The sequence below is a fragment of the Trichoplusia ni genome, chromosome 5 (assembly GCF_003590095.1).
Source record: "Trichoplusia ni isolate ovarian cell line Hi5 chromosome 5, tn1, whole genome shotgun sequence".
NCBI lineage: Eukaryota > Metazoa > Arthropoda > Insecta > Lepidoptera > Noctuidae > Trichoplusia > Trichoplusia ni.
The window spans coordinates 565,080-582,797 of NC_039482.1; the positions used below are offsets into that span (position 1 = coordinate 565,080).

Genomic DNA, 17,718 nt, shown 5'->3' on the forward strand with positions numbered 1-17,718 from the left:
TATCTTTTATCTGATACCGACTTCGACTCACGTACTGCTATAGCGTGTAACGCGAATAAAAGATTAAAAGTATTAAAACCAATGTCAAGAACCCCATTATTTAGATAAATCTAATAAATTTAAAGAAGGTTGGTACATTTAATACAGAAAATTTACCATCCCTTTTTCATATCTCAAATTGAATATGTAATTTGCAATAAAAATGGAAAGGGTGCGGTTTATACTTTTGTGCTACGTAGGGTGAGGATTGTCGCGATTTAATCCCAGTTAAGGTCGAATAAGGAAGACCTATTTCTCGTCCGCTAGACTATACGACTTTATTGGAAATGATGAATGTAAAAGGCAGGACACAATAGTGTAGGTAACTTTGATTTGTAGATACTGAAAAGTTTTTAAATTCTAAATTTTATCAAGCAGAGGAAGATTGACCGCACGGTTGTCCGAGTGGTTGAGGCTACGCCAAACCTACAGTAAGCGACGTGTGGCCTGTTCTATTACCGCGTAGGACAAGCGTTACTTTGTGTGATTCACAAATGCTTGTCCTGAGTCTGGGTGTCTTCGTAAATGTCACTTAGAGCTGGAGCCTTAAATTAAAAAACACATTACAAAGTATATTAGAACAGAAACTAGCCAGATTTTGCGTAAAAATAAAACATATTCTTCCACATCCGACAACACAGGTACCCCGGTAAAATCACATTGTCTAACCCGACACGTGTTATGCACTCGAGAGGATTTAAGCTGAAAGCTAAAAAAATCCTAGAAAATCCTTCTGTTGTCATACACGTGCATTTCGGCCAGTCATTTCCATTATGTCGTTAAGGATTAGCGGAACAGCAAAAAAGTTTTTAAAACCTTCAGGACGTAATATTTTTCAGTAGAATTTCGTTCAGGTTCACTTCTTATTATTTTACGTTTAACTTAAAATGAAAGCATGTTACTGCTTTTGTGGGACTGATTAAGATTAAAATAGTTAATCAGCTTTTGAATTGTCAAGGGTGTTGATTTCGGATTTTTGTGATCAAAATCAAAATCAAAAGAAGATTTTATATCAAATAGGCGTTTTCCAGGCACTTTTAAACGTTACAATAGTGACTCTAGGTGCACGGTTCTAAAGTGTCTTTCCAATAGAGAAGAACCAGCAAGAAATCGATATTTGCAGTTTATATTTTACATTATAATTTATGTTTGCAAGAACAGCAAATCAATTGCCAACCGGTAAAATTGTTTTTTTTTTCAGTAGTGCAGATATATTTATGTCCAGTATAAGCACATTATTTAGGGTAACAGTATAGTGTACAGTTAGTAGTTATTCAATGCTTTAATCGCTTGTCATAAAACAGAAGAAGTTTGATACTTCCAATTGCGGGAGATATACCATTTATTATCTACTGATGTAATTTTATTCATAAAGTGCATCCCTAACTAGCCAAGGTCAGCATTAATTAATTGTTTTCTACGTTCCGACTCGCAATGCAAAACTTTTGCCAACAACTGACGAAGCTAGCTTCGAAGATTTGAGATGAATGACAGTAGTTTTTTGGTTATATCTGAAGCTTTGCTGAAGATTATCTTTGTATAGATTAAGATGCTTGGTCTAAGCTATGAATAATAAGTTGTATTGTAGAAGTTAAGCTGCAAGTTTTTAAAGGAAAATATTTTTAACCTTTTTTCCCCGACTTATTTTAAGTGCCTGTCTGACCAATAAAAGTCTGCAGTCAGCTTTGCATAACTGTTCTTGTCTTACCCTCAGTAATAAATGTCTAAAGAATTAGGTGTGGCTTCAGATACCTATTATTTTATTCCATCTACATTTAAAATATTTTAATCTTTATTTCCTTTATTAGCTAAATGTTGCATTTTATATGTGTGCATTTATAGAACGCAAAAATCAGTAGCTAAGTTATCTTTTCCTGATTCGGCACATTCTAAGCAATTCTCATTTCCCTAATAAATCTTAATACAGCTTATCCAATCTAAAAAAGGTAATTTAAATCCCGTACACCGCCTGCAATTCAAAAACCTAGCTTTAGAGAATCATTAGTCTTTAACATAACTTATCTAAAAAAAGAAGTTAATCTGTATGCAAAAATATCACGAGTTTCAGTCATAATTGAGCTCATAATTATTTCAAATATATTTCCCAGTACAATCTAGAAATTAGTTAAAGTAAACAACATCAACACAAGGCAAAGGAGTGTGTAGCTGCTGCTGCCAAATCCAATAAACTGGCAGTCACGTAAAAACGTGTGAGGCCGTCGTAATTGCAATAAAATCAAGACAAATGAAACCTTATTATGTTTGACAAACTCCTTTGTTCCGACAAAGCTTGAAACAATAAAGGGAAGTAACACCTACGTCTCGTCCCAAGGGAATATGCCGATTGGGTCAACCTGCCGATTTGGGCAAATAATGAAGAAATATTTATAATAATACATTTGCTGAGATTGACGTAAACCTAAATACACAAGTATAAGGACAAAATAATGTTGACAGAATCAGTGTAGGTAATAATAACAAAATCTAATGTCAGCATGCAGACATGCTAATCCATTCGTCATCTATTCAAATAATTCTTCTTCTTCAAAATAATTTAATTAAAAAAATTATCCTACCATTTAATCTGAGAAAGCAATGTAACATATAATATCAAAAAAGAATTCGATGACATAATTCCTTCAGCGTCAAAGTTAACTCCGAAAAAAGCTGCATAATTTATTACGTTAACATCTAACGTCGGGCTTTCTCGTCTACTTTTCATCTACATAATTCTGGAGGTGACAATTTGTCTTTTCAGCCTGCTAATTCGCTTCCTTGCGAACAAGATAAACGAAAACAATTATTTTTCGGTTAAGCTTAGACGTTTTTTTACGAGCGCCTGCATAATTTGTAGTAGCAAAAACCTTTGCGTGTAATTGCCACCAAATAAGATTAGGCTCTTTGACTTACTTAATGAGGAAAATGAGTGATCAAACACGTTTTAATGTTTAAATTATGTAAGAGATTGTTAAGAGTCAATTAAAATGTAATAAGCGAAATGTTTTAAAGTCTGTTAACGGCAGTTAGGTTGCTAATCATAAATTCTTTCTACTCAAACATAGGAACCCTGTGTATTAAAATATACGATGCGTGAAGTAAAAACACGCAGAGAGAAAACAGATTTTTGCTTTTACTGTTAACGTCGAATACCATGAGCAATTCCACTCTATTTCCGCTGAAAGGAAGCCGTTTGTAATGTAACATCGAATGTAACGACTATTTAAGGCACTCTATCTGCTTTTTATTTATGAATAGTTGTAGTCATTCCTTCTAATTTCTCGTAATAAAATGTAGAATAAACATCAACAATTCACGACTCATAATAGTTTCTACACACGACTCGTAATCAACACTCATAGTTAGCAGGCACAAAAGCATTCGCTACAGCAATAATGTAGCTATACAAACTCACTAAGAGAAATACTAGTCTTCATTTGTTTACATAGCGATATGTATCTGTTACAAAGTGCTAACACCTACTGTTACCCACGTAGTACACGTTTTATATAGATAGCTTCGGGGAGGTTTGTTCTCGGCTCGGTGGCCTCACGTACTTCTTATAAGGAAGAGTAAAATGTACCTAACACGAGGAAATATAAAGCCAAATAGACACGATGGAAGTGAATACTCGCTCGAACAAAATCTGCATGTCGAATAGAATGAAATGGTATCACGACAAAGTTTTTGTAGCGTTTTATTCGGGTAGGTATTTCCTTCAGTTTGACAGTTACATCTACTCATTTACGTTTATGTATATAGATTATGAACTTTTTACATTCGGATAAGAAATTTTCACCATCAGAAGCTACGCTTTTCTGGTGTAAGCAAAACCAGTCAAGCAAACAATTAGGTTTACTCTCTTCAAGTCAACGGTAGATTGACTTACATGCTAGCAAGCCCTAAACCTACATCAACTAAATTATTAATCATCATAAAACCAAATAGAGAGCTGTTATAATCGTTCAATCAAATCAAAACAGTTAACAGTTAAAAGCCTTGATTATCAAAAGCTATCAAAAATGAAACACTAATCATTATACTGCAAATTAAACCCTCCATTTTACATTCCCGACAGCACATCTTAAAGCATATTAAGTACTTTAATCTTCGATTAAAGGCTTGTGTAAAGTTTAACGTAAACCTATTTGCCGGTCGGTTAGTAAAGTTACCGCGGGTAATTGAGTTGCTACGTCACAAACCGCCAAGACTGAGCCTACGGCCTACTGACTGAATCATACCGTCACAAGTGACCTTATAAGCGATGAAGGGAAATCGCTGATGTTATTTGGTCTTAGTAGATTTGTTGGTGTGAGGTTTATTACCAAGACAGTGTCAAGCTGTAAGTAATGCTCGTTTACGACTTCTAAGTGACAGACACCGGCGTTAACCTTTTTATGCATCTTGTGAAGTCAAACACTTACTTTGTGTTACTATTGATAATCTTATTAACTTTTTTTCTAAACTCAGCGTTCTAGACCATTGTTATTTTTTGAATAGCCAATGGTCATCACATGTCAAATGTATTGAAGTGTAACGTGACTCGCCAATTCCAAGAAGCTGCTTCTGGATGAGTTTCAATCAAATTGAAAAAGAAGGAGTTCTTAATACCTCAGCACTGGGTACACCGATTTTGTTGTCATTTTTTATTTGACGAAAAATAGCAATACCTAATTTCTTCAAATCTAAAAATCAACATCAAGCTTGGTTCAGAAATTTTCCTTTGTAGTTGGTTATATTGTGTAAATCTCTATTAAGTTGTCATTACCGCTTCATATATCATAAGTTATTGCAAATCTATATTACGCTCGTAGTACGCTCTCGTTTGTCACAATTCGCAAGTTCTAAATGGGTATAAAGCGCGACAGTTGCTTTCGCTTGTGAATAATGTAATCTGAACAACGAATTTGATTATTTAATAATAATATTACAAACCAGTAATAGAAAAAATAAAGTATAATTTGAGCAATATTGACCACTGTTTAGTCACCCTAAACCCAATACAAGCATGGAAGACCCAGGCGATGACGGTGCAAATGAAGGTTTTGTTCATAATTGTGACTATTTTACAGCATACGTGCTAAAGAATATGTGAGTGCATATAAAAAGATAGGTACTAATGCTTACAAAGTAGGTTACTTTAATGATATTTATGAATTCAATACGAGTGACATAAAATATTAATAAGAGGAAATTAGTTCGCAGCAACCAATAATTTAGTATGCCGAACAACCTCTCTATATAATCATATGTCAGTCGATTGTTTACCAAGGTAAAACCAATCTGTTGGATATAATATTATATCAGTACATATTTTCACTGAGTGCACAATATTCATTGAATACGACTAAGATATACAGTACAATACAGTGTGGACTGCAGACTATTCGGTCTATTGTCGAGGCTTATCGCTTGCTAGTTGTGCATCACACATGCGGGTGAAACGGATGAAGTTAGACCACAGGCAAATAAATACAAAAATAAAGCTGGCCAAATCAAAAACTGTATGAGAAACCTCTAGTCTTGGTGAATAAAAAATCCTATTTAAGACAAACATTTATTATTTTAATAACGTCTTTATGAAACATTTTATAAAGACTTTATTGAACGGAATCGAGAGGCACTCTACTACTCTGATTGCCCACTTCCAATATATCATCTTTATGAGGAAGCACCGATAAGTCCCTGCATACGTTACCTAATATTTTAAGAACAATTTAAATTTTGATAGCAACTGATTGATTCATTAATAAATGAAAAAAGTAGGACAAGCGACCCCGCGCCAGCTCATGGACTCCGGTAGGGTCCGAAACTAGTCGGGCAATACTGATAAATACGCGTGAGTAGACCGTTGCAACATTTAATAATTTAATTTTTGTCATAATTTATAGCTAAAAGAACGTGCACGTGTTGCAAAATTCTATAATGTAATTGGATCGCTTAAGCTTAGCTACACGAGACAAAAAGATGCAACGGAATAACGCGTTCTTTTACTCGTAATTCTATTTGTGTCAAAGTCCGTTGGTAGTTGATACTCTCTGCAATCCTGTCGTCCGGGATGCTAAATTAATTAATTAGAAAATTATGCACTATACGAGAAATCCAAATCGAACCGTAGATTCTATTTCTGCTAACCGAATTTCGTCTTAAACGAATTTCTCTTTGCATTTTCTGCAATAAAATAAACTTAAGTGTTTTTTTAAAGTGGTTTCTAAATGTCAGAACTGCAAAGCACTGCATTACAGTAATGGGTTGCTCTGTAAAGCCGTTTGTGTTATTCAACGCGGTTAAAGATGAAGAATAGTTTTAAACGTCAAAGGATTAAATTCAAGACTATGGTAATTAGCTAATTAACTGGCAACTTCATTCGTATCTTTGCAGCTAATTTGAAATGAGGAATGTTTATTTTTCCATTCTAACTGTGGATTTTAATTTACAATCTCGAAGGGACAAATGAGCGCGGTATTTTTATTTTAAATCTTCTTTTGTTTATAGTCAAGGCTCCTTGGTCTATGTTTGTAATGGATTACTATCAAGCTAATTATCCTTGAGTAGCTTTATTTTAATGAGACGCTCAAGAATTTATTTACGAAACCCTCAAGCGTGGAAGCTAAGAGAGATATCAAGGAAAAAAAAATGTCGGCCTGACGATTGTCCAAAATTTACTACTTGAAAATGTATTACAAATGAAATACATAACAATAATACATAAATGCATTTAAAGTCAACGTAAAGCTGAAATGTTCGAAGAATCGTTGATTAAAATTGTGGCTTTACAGATCAAAACCGGCATGGACAATGACAAAAGCATAAAAGTTTCAATCCGAAGTAAATGCGAAGCTTCCCTGGAACTTTAAGGCTGCACTGTGGCTGCGGAAATGATTAGATTTTAACAAAGGACTTTTGTACACTTCAATACCGATTTCATACTTTTAATATCTCCAAGCTTCATTTGATCACAACACATGTACGGATTCGTTTCATTGTGGATTTTTATTATGAAATATTGATTTTGATTTCAATGTAGGCTATAAAAAATTATGTTGTAATCTGGGTGTGTTTTATCTGGCGAAAAACATATTCGTTTAAATCATGATTAATTTTCCTGCTTTTGATAGATTTTAGGTTATGTGTTGATAGTGAAAAGTAATTTATTAAAAACCTGCTTTTTATGTATATGAGTGACATTTAAAATTCATTAACGTTCGAATCGAATTGTGACTTAAGTACTTTCGTTTTCGTAAAATTATGAGATTAATGTCGTTGTTAAAATTTTCAGGGTTGGCTGTTGTTAGTAAACAACAGTTTATTTTGAAGTTTAACAGACGAGGCAACACGGATGATATAATAATTTTATTGGTAAGCTTCTGTATCCGAAGGGTAAAAACGGAGCCCTATTGCTAACCGATAACCTTTTTTTCTGAAAACTTAAACAATTTCGAAGGTACGGATCTCTTACCCCTATTACGTAAGTTTTGTAAAACAAAGGATTTTATAAGCTAATAAAGTAATTAGCTCAAATAAACAAATTTAAGTCGGACAACATTTGTTCAAGAACTTTTTAAACGTAATTTAAATCTTCTAAAATGTGGTTTCTAACTTTGGGGATTAATTACAATCAGGCTTTCGCTGTTTTAAATATCAGAGAACTTCAAATATCTTTTGTTTGTTCGTAACATTAATATTTTTCTAAGCTTTTATTATGTGGAAAGTAATTTAATATCAGGATTGAAGAGTTTATTATGTTTCCGGATTAAATACTTAGATTTTTGGTTCATTTCAACGTTATATTTTGAATACGACGTAAAAATAAACCTCTCATTTTTGTTTAATTTTGATATCTTTTCAGTTATCGATTATAAGTTATTATTATGTCAAAATCTGTATCAATCTCTCATAATTGCAGTCTTACTGTTCTTCATCTTATGGAAAACATAAAGCGGGTGCGTTATTAAAAAAATCGCTGATAGTATAATCATGTCATATTCTGATCTATGAACTGGATATTTGAGAGATACCTTCCCTACCTAAACTAGCATAAAAGCCAGCCCTAGAATATGTAGCTGACGTTAAAGGCTTAAAAGCAAACTCAGGTTAAAATTGTTATTGAAGCGATCCCCTTTTCACTTATCACGTAGTATCCCTCCGATCGATGAGAGAGTGTGGAGATACTCGTACATGAAAGCAGATGAAGTAAAAGTAGGTACAAGACGTTTATACTCCTTACATTTTTATTAGGATCCTTATGATAGCAAAACTCAATATTAGTGCTACTTTCATGGACTTTGTCTAATGCATTAGTTTTCCATTTCGAGCCAACGAAATTGATTATCCAATATTGAACAATAGATTTATTTATTTATTATTTTGCATTTTTTTTTATTAAATCGGATTGTTTAAGAATTCTTCTGGTAGTTGAGTATATCCCATTATCAATTACGAACAATCTCATTATATGGAATAGATAAAGCATTAACTTTTTTCTTCTTATCAGTTTTAATAGTCGAGTTCATCAGCTTATTTGTCTCACAACCAGTTCTGTTGATATTCGTACAAAATGATGTTCTTCCTCCACTTTGCCCGGAGAATTGCAAACTTATCGACGGTGTGAATCATGTTGCCATTTATGTTCATTTTACCATCAAAGAGATTGCTAGGTCAGACGGTCAAAATGCCGTGAGATAACACGACGTGCATATTTTTAACTGGCACTCAAATTGAGAAGAGAATCGGAACCGTTTTGGTGTCGATATTCACAAGCAGAAACAATGTATTGTGTTTTGGCGTGAGTTAGAGTAACTAAAATGTATTAAATCTAATTTTTTTTATAAACTTTGCAACTGTATTGTGTACATAAAAATATGCATTCAAAATAAGATTCAAACGAGTAGTTCCATATATAAACTACTTAATAGCCAATTTGGCCTTAGAGAACCTTTAAAAGGCTGACAACCAATATTCCTTCTGCTATTTTATAAAAAAAACTGCCGAAATGTCGTAGCGTGGGTGTCTCGTAGACAGATTGATCTCGCTCACTGTTTATTGTCTAGGCTTTGTAGTTATATCTGTGCTCCCCGCTGTAGGATGGTGAACCGGTCCAGTCAAGGACGACCCGAGTCACGAAAGGCGCAGAACTTAAGCTCCCGCTCTAGACAAAACATTACTGCCGACACTGATATTTACTAGCATTCTTACTCGAATAATAAGCATCCAAAGGCATACTTTACAAGGTTTCGAAGTAATGCGTTAGATTGGTTTAGTACGTAGGTTTAGTATTCAATTCATTATTTTGCTAGTATTAAACTAGTCTTACAGTGTATTGTCTATATAAAGTAATACTTTTATCTTCGCGCGAATTGAAATAAATTCTAGAATCTTTAGATTTGATTATTGTCCTTTTGTCCGTTAAGTTTAAGTCCGTTGAAGTCTGAACGATGCGGCTCGCCTTATGTCAACGTAATCGACAATGAAATTGTTCAGTTGACATTCTCAATGAATCGAATACTTGAGTTGTCGCGATCGTCAGTTTCTTCTACTCTCGTAACACCCCACTTTCAATAAACAGGTGTCCCCGCTGCAAAATCAAATGTACCGCCGTTGTAAAAGCAGCTCAGTTCGCTTTTTACGTATTTATGTAGCAAAATACAATCTCAACATTCCAAACGTGTTTATCGAGTTCCTTGTAATTGTTTACAAGGAACCTTGGCACGAAATAAAAATAAAAGAACACGAACTGGAGACATTACTTCGAACACTTTTCGCATTTAAACAAAAGGCTTACAGGATTCTTTGGGAATTCGTAAAAATTGTTACCCTTGGTGAAGTCAGCCGCACTGCCGATGTTCATTTCAGGAAAGTTTAACAGTTGTAAACCGGGTAATTGTCCACGGGAAATAACCAGACTGTAAAGTTTCACTGAGTTAAATCGCGCAAAGGACTTTTAAACTTCGTGACGAATTTTATAAGTCGACATAAAAGACCGCGCCGGAACATGCGACGATCACACACCTACAGATTTTTCTCTTATGCTGTCGCCCAAAAGAATGACAATGTATTCTATTCAGGCGACTCGGGAGAGTCTATTATTCTCTATCGTAAATATGTTTCCCTTTTATACAGAGAATGTCTTGAAGGATATTCAAAGGACCCATGCATAATTCAGAGTACATTAAGGTTTCATTTCTCAGATTGCAATGAATACCTGCGTGAAAAGCGAAAGTAAAAGCGGGTCGGTTGTTATTTACAGCCTGTTTATATACATAGGCTTATGTTGGAGGCCTAGTAGCACAAATAAAACCTCACAAAAGACGAAACTATGTTTGCACAACCCTCAGAATGGGAAATGAAACACACCTACACTCGTCACTCGCAATGCTCTCATTCAAAGTGGAGTACTTTACGAATCCGATTACATGCATCGTCGATCTTTATAATTTATCTCGACTGGTGATTCGTACGATTTTTCCGAGTTGCTTATAAAATTAGCGAAACGGAAGCATTTGTATTTATGTAATTACATTATAATGTTCAGCGTGTTTTTGGCAGGCATATCACTTTGTATAATTTATGTCGGCGGGTTGTAGGAGCTTAGGTAAATGTGGATGTTGTGTTACACATCCGAGTTGTAATTTTAAGCCTGTATTACCCGAATGTAAGGGTTTTAACAAACCGTTTGAGTAACGCAGACACGTTCTACAGTCTCACGCACGGCTTGTTGTCTATGAGGCCGCATTCGGTGTGCCTGGTGTACAATTTGCTAAAAAAAAACCTTTCCTAGCCTTGCATCTATGTATATGTACATACAGTGATGAAAGGTACTATTATGCACAAGGAACACAGTAAAAAAGAGACTGGACTTGATAAAGGTTTTAATGGGTAATTTTGAATGTCATTTTCTAAAAAATAACTATATAGCAGTATCGTAAAAGTTTTGTGATATCAAATAATGTGCTTTTAAAGAGGGTGTAGAAATAAAATGCGTAGTTTCTAGACTCGTAAAACGTTATCGATAAACAGTACGACTAATGATTTTGCAGTAAATATATTTGAACTACTTTTTGCCTACGGAATCGGTACCTAATAAATTCCAAAACTACAAATTATCGCGATCATTAATTTCAAAACCATCTATTAAACAACGTTACACACAGTTCATTAAATATAGTGCTAATTATTGTAAAGTACTTGAACGTACTTTACAATAGCGCTAATCAAAATGTAATAGCAAAATTAATATGTTCGGAGAACACATTTGTGATGAGTGAGATATAAGGTAAGGGTCACATAGTAAGCGGAATGGGCGGGGTGGGGTTGAATCGGAGCGAGCTTTTCAAACAAACTATGGTATACTGGGATCGGTGGACAGCGTAAAGGCGGGAACAATGGAATGGAATGACTTATTGGGTATAAAAACCAACCCGTGTATTGTTGAGCTGCAATGTATTCTGATAGCTGTCAGCGCAAAGGCGAGTGTGAATTGCTCACTTTTGCCCAAAACCATATCAATTAATTTAATTTTAAATTGAATAAAGAAGCTTCAGTGGGGCTTAAAATCAAATTATCAAAAATTCGTAGGTTATTTTTACATTAAAATTTGTGTACGTTCACATGAAAAATTACGATTTCTCAAAGATGTAGAGACAAAAAATCGATCTATTTAGGTACTTTTTTATTGTCTTATCCTGAATTACATAAATGAAAGATGTTTCTCGACTGTTAGATTTTGTTTACTGTTTCAAATGAGTTGATGACTCGAATGATAATAATGATTTAAATACTATTATTATATGACACTAGCTTTTCGCCCGCGTCGAGGTCGGTTATATCGCGTTTCCAAGAAAACTCTTCAAAAGTCCGGGATAAAAACTATCCTATGTTCTTTCTTAAGGTCAATTTTATCTCTGTACCAAATTTCATTAAAATCAGTTCAGTGGTTTAGACGTGAAAGCGTCCGAATAGTTAATCCCTACTCTCTCTACTCTGTCTTTTTTAACAAAACTTATTCATTTCTTTTTTAACAACTCGATATATCGAGTTGTTAAAAAAGAAATGAAAAACTGTTTGTTACCATACACTTCTTAACCTTTTGTAATATCTGTACAATTTTAATGAGCACGGAGTGAAGTTATTAGCAACTCATGTAACGCATTCAATATTGCTTTCTTTTTGCTTGATTTATTCTTATAAAGATGAAACCTACTAACAAAATATTTACGAAAATGATTTGACGTCTATCTCCAAGCAAGAACAGAAATCGAACTCAGGGCGTTTCGCTCGTGTTGCCTCAAACAACACAGCTCAAAGCTAAGCTGTATCTCGAGTTTCTACACCAAGACTATTAGCGTCCTAGATTTCAACATTGCAATTATTTACAAGTAAATGTAATGGGAAGTTGCAATGGCGACGACATGCCGACTCTGCATACAAAAATAACAGATGAAAGAAAGTGTATTATTGCCGCACAGCTATGAATAGACCCAGACTAATATGGTTCAGTCTTTCTGGGTTACGTTCTAAGGAAAATGCAGCTATTATCAATGTTGGACGGAGTTTCATGGTAATCTTAGTCCGTTACAACGAACAACACGTTTGCACAATTGACCGGTTAGCAACTAGCTGACTCATCAGACACAGCTCTATGCCGCAAATTTCGAATACCAGAAATACTATAACAATGACAAATCAAATATTAAATGTAAGAAGCTAAGTTAGATGGCATGATTATGAGTGAGATCTTAATTAAGTAAAGAAATAATGGAAATTAAACATCCACGAAATGTTGGGAATATTGAGACGACAAAAAATCCATTACAAGAATAAACATCGTCGGACAAAGGTTCGTAGCTACCATCTCAGACATGCCCATTATTGTTCGTTTAACACAAAGGCACTTGTCTCAATGATGACCTGATTTCGTTTCGCGAACAACAAAAACATATCAATATTCAATTAAGCTAAAGCACAACGGGCCGAAACTTGTCGAAACACGAAATATAACGTAAACGGATTATTTAACGCTTTATAGACAAAAGGACGAAATTTTCCGCTTTGTCAACTGGAGCTACCCATAACCCAGATACCCTACTTAAATAATTAAAACAGTAACTAATTGTTGTCTTTGAAATGATCTTCTAAACTTTCCTACACGAATGCTCTAAGTTTTCGCTGCAGAAAATCGTGACCTGTATTTTGAGGTGCCGTGTTGGCACGCCCACTTTGACGGCAAATTGTACGATTCGATTACGGCTGGTGTGAAAGGCACGCGTGTGAGTAACGCGATACATTACAGATACCGCGCCAGGTGGTTGCCGTTATAAACGCTGTAAATTAGAATAAGTCTGGAATCAAAGTCGTTTACGTACAGATCGATTTTAGAAATCGCAAAGATAACAAATTACGAAAAGGTGCTATTCCATGCTGTCAAATGCTAGACATAGGCGTTCCTCTTATTCCAACCTTATTCTCGACTTTGTACTGCGATTAGTCCTTTATAAGGCCAGGAAGTTGTACTTATAACTCGTCCTACCATCTTCGCATTTTTATTGTGTTGCAAATAAATCTTCAACTAAAATTCCAAGGAGTAGTAGTAAACGCGCATTTTAGGTGACAAGAATTATGAATCACTGAGCAGAGATAACATCAATTTTCGATTACACAAAAGCTTGCCAAGCGTTCTCCAACTTTTGTTCATCTTCGTTATCTTTACTAGTATATAGAAATTTCTTATGCTTTGGTACCTACATGTAAACAAAAGCAATCATGGTGACAAAGCTCTCTCAACTATCTGGTTTCCATTTAATTATTGTTGGATTTAGCTTCAGCCTATATCCACTGATGCTCCTTTGTTTAACATTATTATTTGTAATAAAATGTTGCTACATATAAATAAAGGCGCTTTTGTTCAACGTTAATGTAATATTAATATTGCACCATGTTACACAATGTACAATTTTGGATATGCCTGAAAATTAGTGTCGAATGATGACGCGATTAATAATTCATGTGATGTTTGAGGATTCAGTTGGCGCTACGATACATGAACAATCCATAGGTAAGTCTGCTGATGACAGAAATGCTGGCACGGCGGCGTGTACGTGACATACCTGCAAATTACACTCAAACCTGCTTTAAACTTTGTGTTGCTTTAGTTTGTAGCACCGCTCAAATTACAAACAAATTGAATAAAAAGAAACACGTTCGTTTAATTATTACCTTTTCACTGTTAACTATATACTGTTTACGTGTATGCTAACTTTGGTTATGAGGTTTATTATGAAAGATATTTTAACTAAAACTGTACTAAGTATTAAATTAAACACTGTTATACAAACGATAATTTTGATTATGAACTTCTTACTAAGTTAAAAGATAATCAAGTAGCAATTGAGATACTTTAATTTATATTAGCTACTTTAATCTATGTTTTTTTAGGATCCTTACACTTCAAAAATAAGTCCGTCTATGAGGGAAATTCTCCCTTAAACTCTATCTAGCTTGAGAGAGTAAGATCGAAAACAAATTTGCAGACTTGCCATACTGGCCAATACTTCACACGTGCAAACAGCTCACGGCGACACAATAGACCGATGAATGCAGAATTTTATGTTGGCGAGTCTTAAAAAGAGTTACGATGTGCAGGAGGTCGTATAGGTATTTATATTTGATAAATGAATAATATAATTAATACAACAAAACATTTTTTTGCAAATTAAGCTTCATGTAAATCTTCATAAAAGTATCAAGAATCCGAGAAACGTTATGTGGAGCAAAAATTGGCCAGCTTCAGTAAAGTTCCTATTGAATCCTAATAATGTTATTTTTGTAAGCATTCCGTATTTTTGTATTGGGGACAGAAAAGAATATGTATCATCAATCAAGACATGAAAGGCAACACATGCGGACATTTTGTATGTCATAAATATTATCTTGGATGATGTTGTATGAAAATATACTTTGTGTACGTAGAACTTACACGTTCCTCAATTAGTTATAATTGAATAGTGATGTCCAAATATTAGGTTGCTAGTGTGGCTGGCCATTCAGTATCTACGACTCGTTAATGTACATCTGTTGTGACGTCACATCTTACGAATTCAGCCTTTTCATAGAACAAGTCATTTGTGAGATCCAGAATATTTATCTTTGATAGTTATAAGTGCCGGCAATTTGAACGTTTGTAGACTGAGGAATAGCATAAATACTGCAAGCGTCGTTTTTTTTTAAAACCGAGTATGGCGCAAAATGTCGAGAGCGGTGCTTTCAGTATTTTTCCTCAAAGGAATTAAAACCAATATTTGTTACAGTCGTAAAGTTTTGAAATATTTCAGGACGTTTGAGGATGCTAGACTCATATTTTTATAGGAAATGATAGGAACCGTGCAAATAAAGAATCCTCCATTTCGAAAAATTTAGAATTTTCCTATATTGGTTTACTTTTCTTTGAAGGCCGATTGATTGAGTTCTATTCCATACTTTCAGATTTTTCCCTCTTAAAAATTCAGTTCGAATATTTACGGAAAAATTCTAGAAAAATAAATATCTTCCATATATTCTACCTGAAAATTTCTTGCCATATACCTGAACTATATATTGATATTTGATATTGAAGTATGCTTCATCTACGCAATCATAAGTACAAAAGCAAGTAACGTCCGCGTCGGCACCCAATCGACGTGAAGGTAGGAAATCGATTTCTGTTGGTCAATGGACCTGCATCGTCCGCTAGCGGTTCCACTTCGCTTTGGAATTTGTCACTCTTATAACTGAAATACTGTTGATAGATTTATTTTCAGGTCATTTTCCAAATTCCTGTTTAAAATAAAATATGTAAGTATCTTAGTTTTAAGCAGTTCATCCTAAACCAAATGTCTCAATTGTGATAAATTTCGAGATAAATTCTCAAAGGGTGGCTGTGATTGGTGTGTGCGTAAGTTACGCGAAACTTATCATCAATATGCCAATTATCTTGAATCTATAATAACTTACATATAACGCGAGCCAAGTGGTGCCAAGAGCAAATCCTTTTCTATCCGGATTAAACCAGACCGTCACAACCAAATATTGTAAGCCTGAGTACACAAACTAAGCTTCCCGACATAAGACGATTAATTTTAATAATAACGCCCCCGAATAGGGACTTAAAGTTTCATAGTGGAGCCGCTTGTTAATTTCCAAGTCAAGACCTGCAACTGGATCCATATAATTTGCATGATTTCGGCAAATATTGAATTATGGGTCATTAATGTAGAGAATTCGACTGTTCTATATTGAAAATGGAGTGTTCGATTTCAAATGCTTTTTGACCGTAATAACATGTTAATTCGCATAAAATCTTTGTAATGAGTTACATGAAGTTTTTTTATCCGTCTTGAATTATAGAGGTAAAGCCGCTTTTACCAATGTGCGTTCTTTGGGAAAGCATGAATTTGTAGCAACGGCACCAACCTTGCTATGAGATGATGGTTTACAAGAACGTTGAGGATTCACATCGGTATTGAGCCCAATCTATTAAATGTGGAAGCCGACTTCAAAGTACGCTAAACAAAATACCCAAATAATATTGAATTCAATACATAAATGACAAATAACAAGAAGAAATTAAAACTTTTAATTTAATTACCGAACTCTACCGAAGTTAATTTGTCAAGCTTTTGTCCAAAGTTTAACTTTATGAATGAGAAAAAATACAGTTACTTTGGCCCTTACCTACATATCGTGTGTGATCGCTGCCAATTATAAAGTTAGATATACACTAAACAAATACGAAGTACCTTGAGAAATTCTCTTTGAGACTCGACACACTTATACACATTTACAAATATCTACTTGATGGCTGTTGTCATTGCTTAGAAGTGAATACTTAGTAGTTATTTAGACGCGTCTGCAAATAAATACCTTGAAATTGCTGAATTTCTAAACTAAACAGAAATCTTTGTCTGTTGGTCTCTGACATCTTAGTTCCAGATCGGATTGAGCGATAGCAATCTAGTTTGTTCAGTATTGTGAATTATCTGTGAATATTTTTGATATTTTAACAAAAAAACATTATTTTAAAAGATGTGTGGGGTTAAATTTTTAGTCTGAGTATTTTTTAATTTTATTTTGAAAAATACTTTTTTGACATGCTTTTGATAATGACGTTGTAAAATTATTTAAGTCATTTCAATGATACCAATAGGATTGATGTACAGACAGTCAATTGTTAACCTATAACTTGTTGCTCAGTGCTCGGTTCTAGAGAACATATTAACAATATCAACAACCAGTTCATTTTCTTGACTTAGCCTTAAGGATCAACTAACCCAGTTCAAGGTATACAGTTTGAGAGAATTCTAAATTGTTGACGATGCCTAAGGTTTCATTTAACATATATTTCATATTAAATTCGTTATTTGCAAGTATTCAAATTGCCTCATATTCAGATCAAATTTCGACACATTTAAATTTCAGGAACTATTGTGTATAAAGACGATTTAATTTACGTTTTACGAAAAATATAAAAGTCCACAGTCATATTTTTCTACGAATCTTTTATAATCAGTTTAAATCCGAAAACATTTACAATGCGTAACAAATTTGAGACAATACTGAATATGATGTGCCATGTTATTTACTGTACCCAGTAAATGAGGGAATTCAAGGAAATAAGAATCATTAATTTAAATAAATAATTCCATTTTTAAT

At 34.1% G+C, this 17,718-nt stretch overlaps 1 protein-coding gene across 3 annotated transcripts in view; it reads right to left on the minus strand.

Annotated features, from left to right (window-relative positions):
• Positions 1 to 17,718, minus strand: part of LOC113493936 (carboxyl-terminal PDZ ligand of neuronal nitric oxide synthase protein) — a 130,677-nt gene that overhangs the window by 36,820 nt on the left and 76,139 nt on the right. The gene's annotated exons all lie outside the window — the stretch shown is intronic.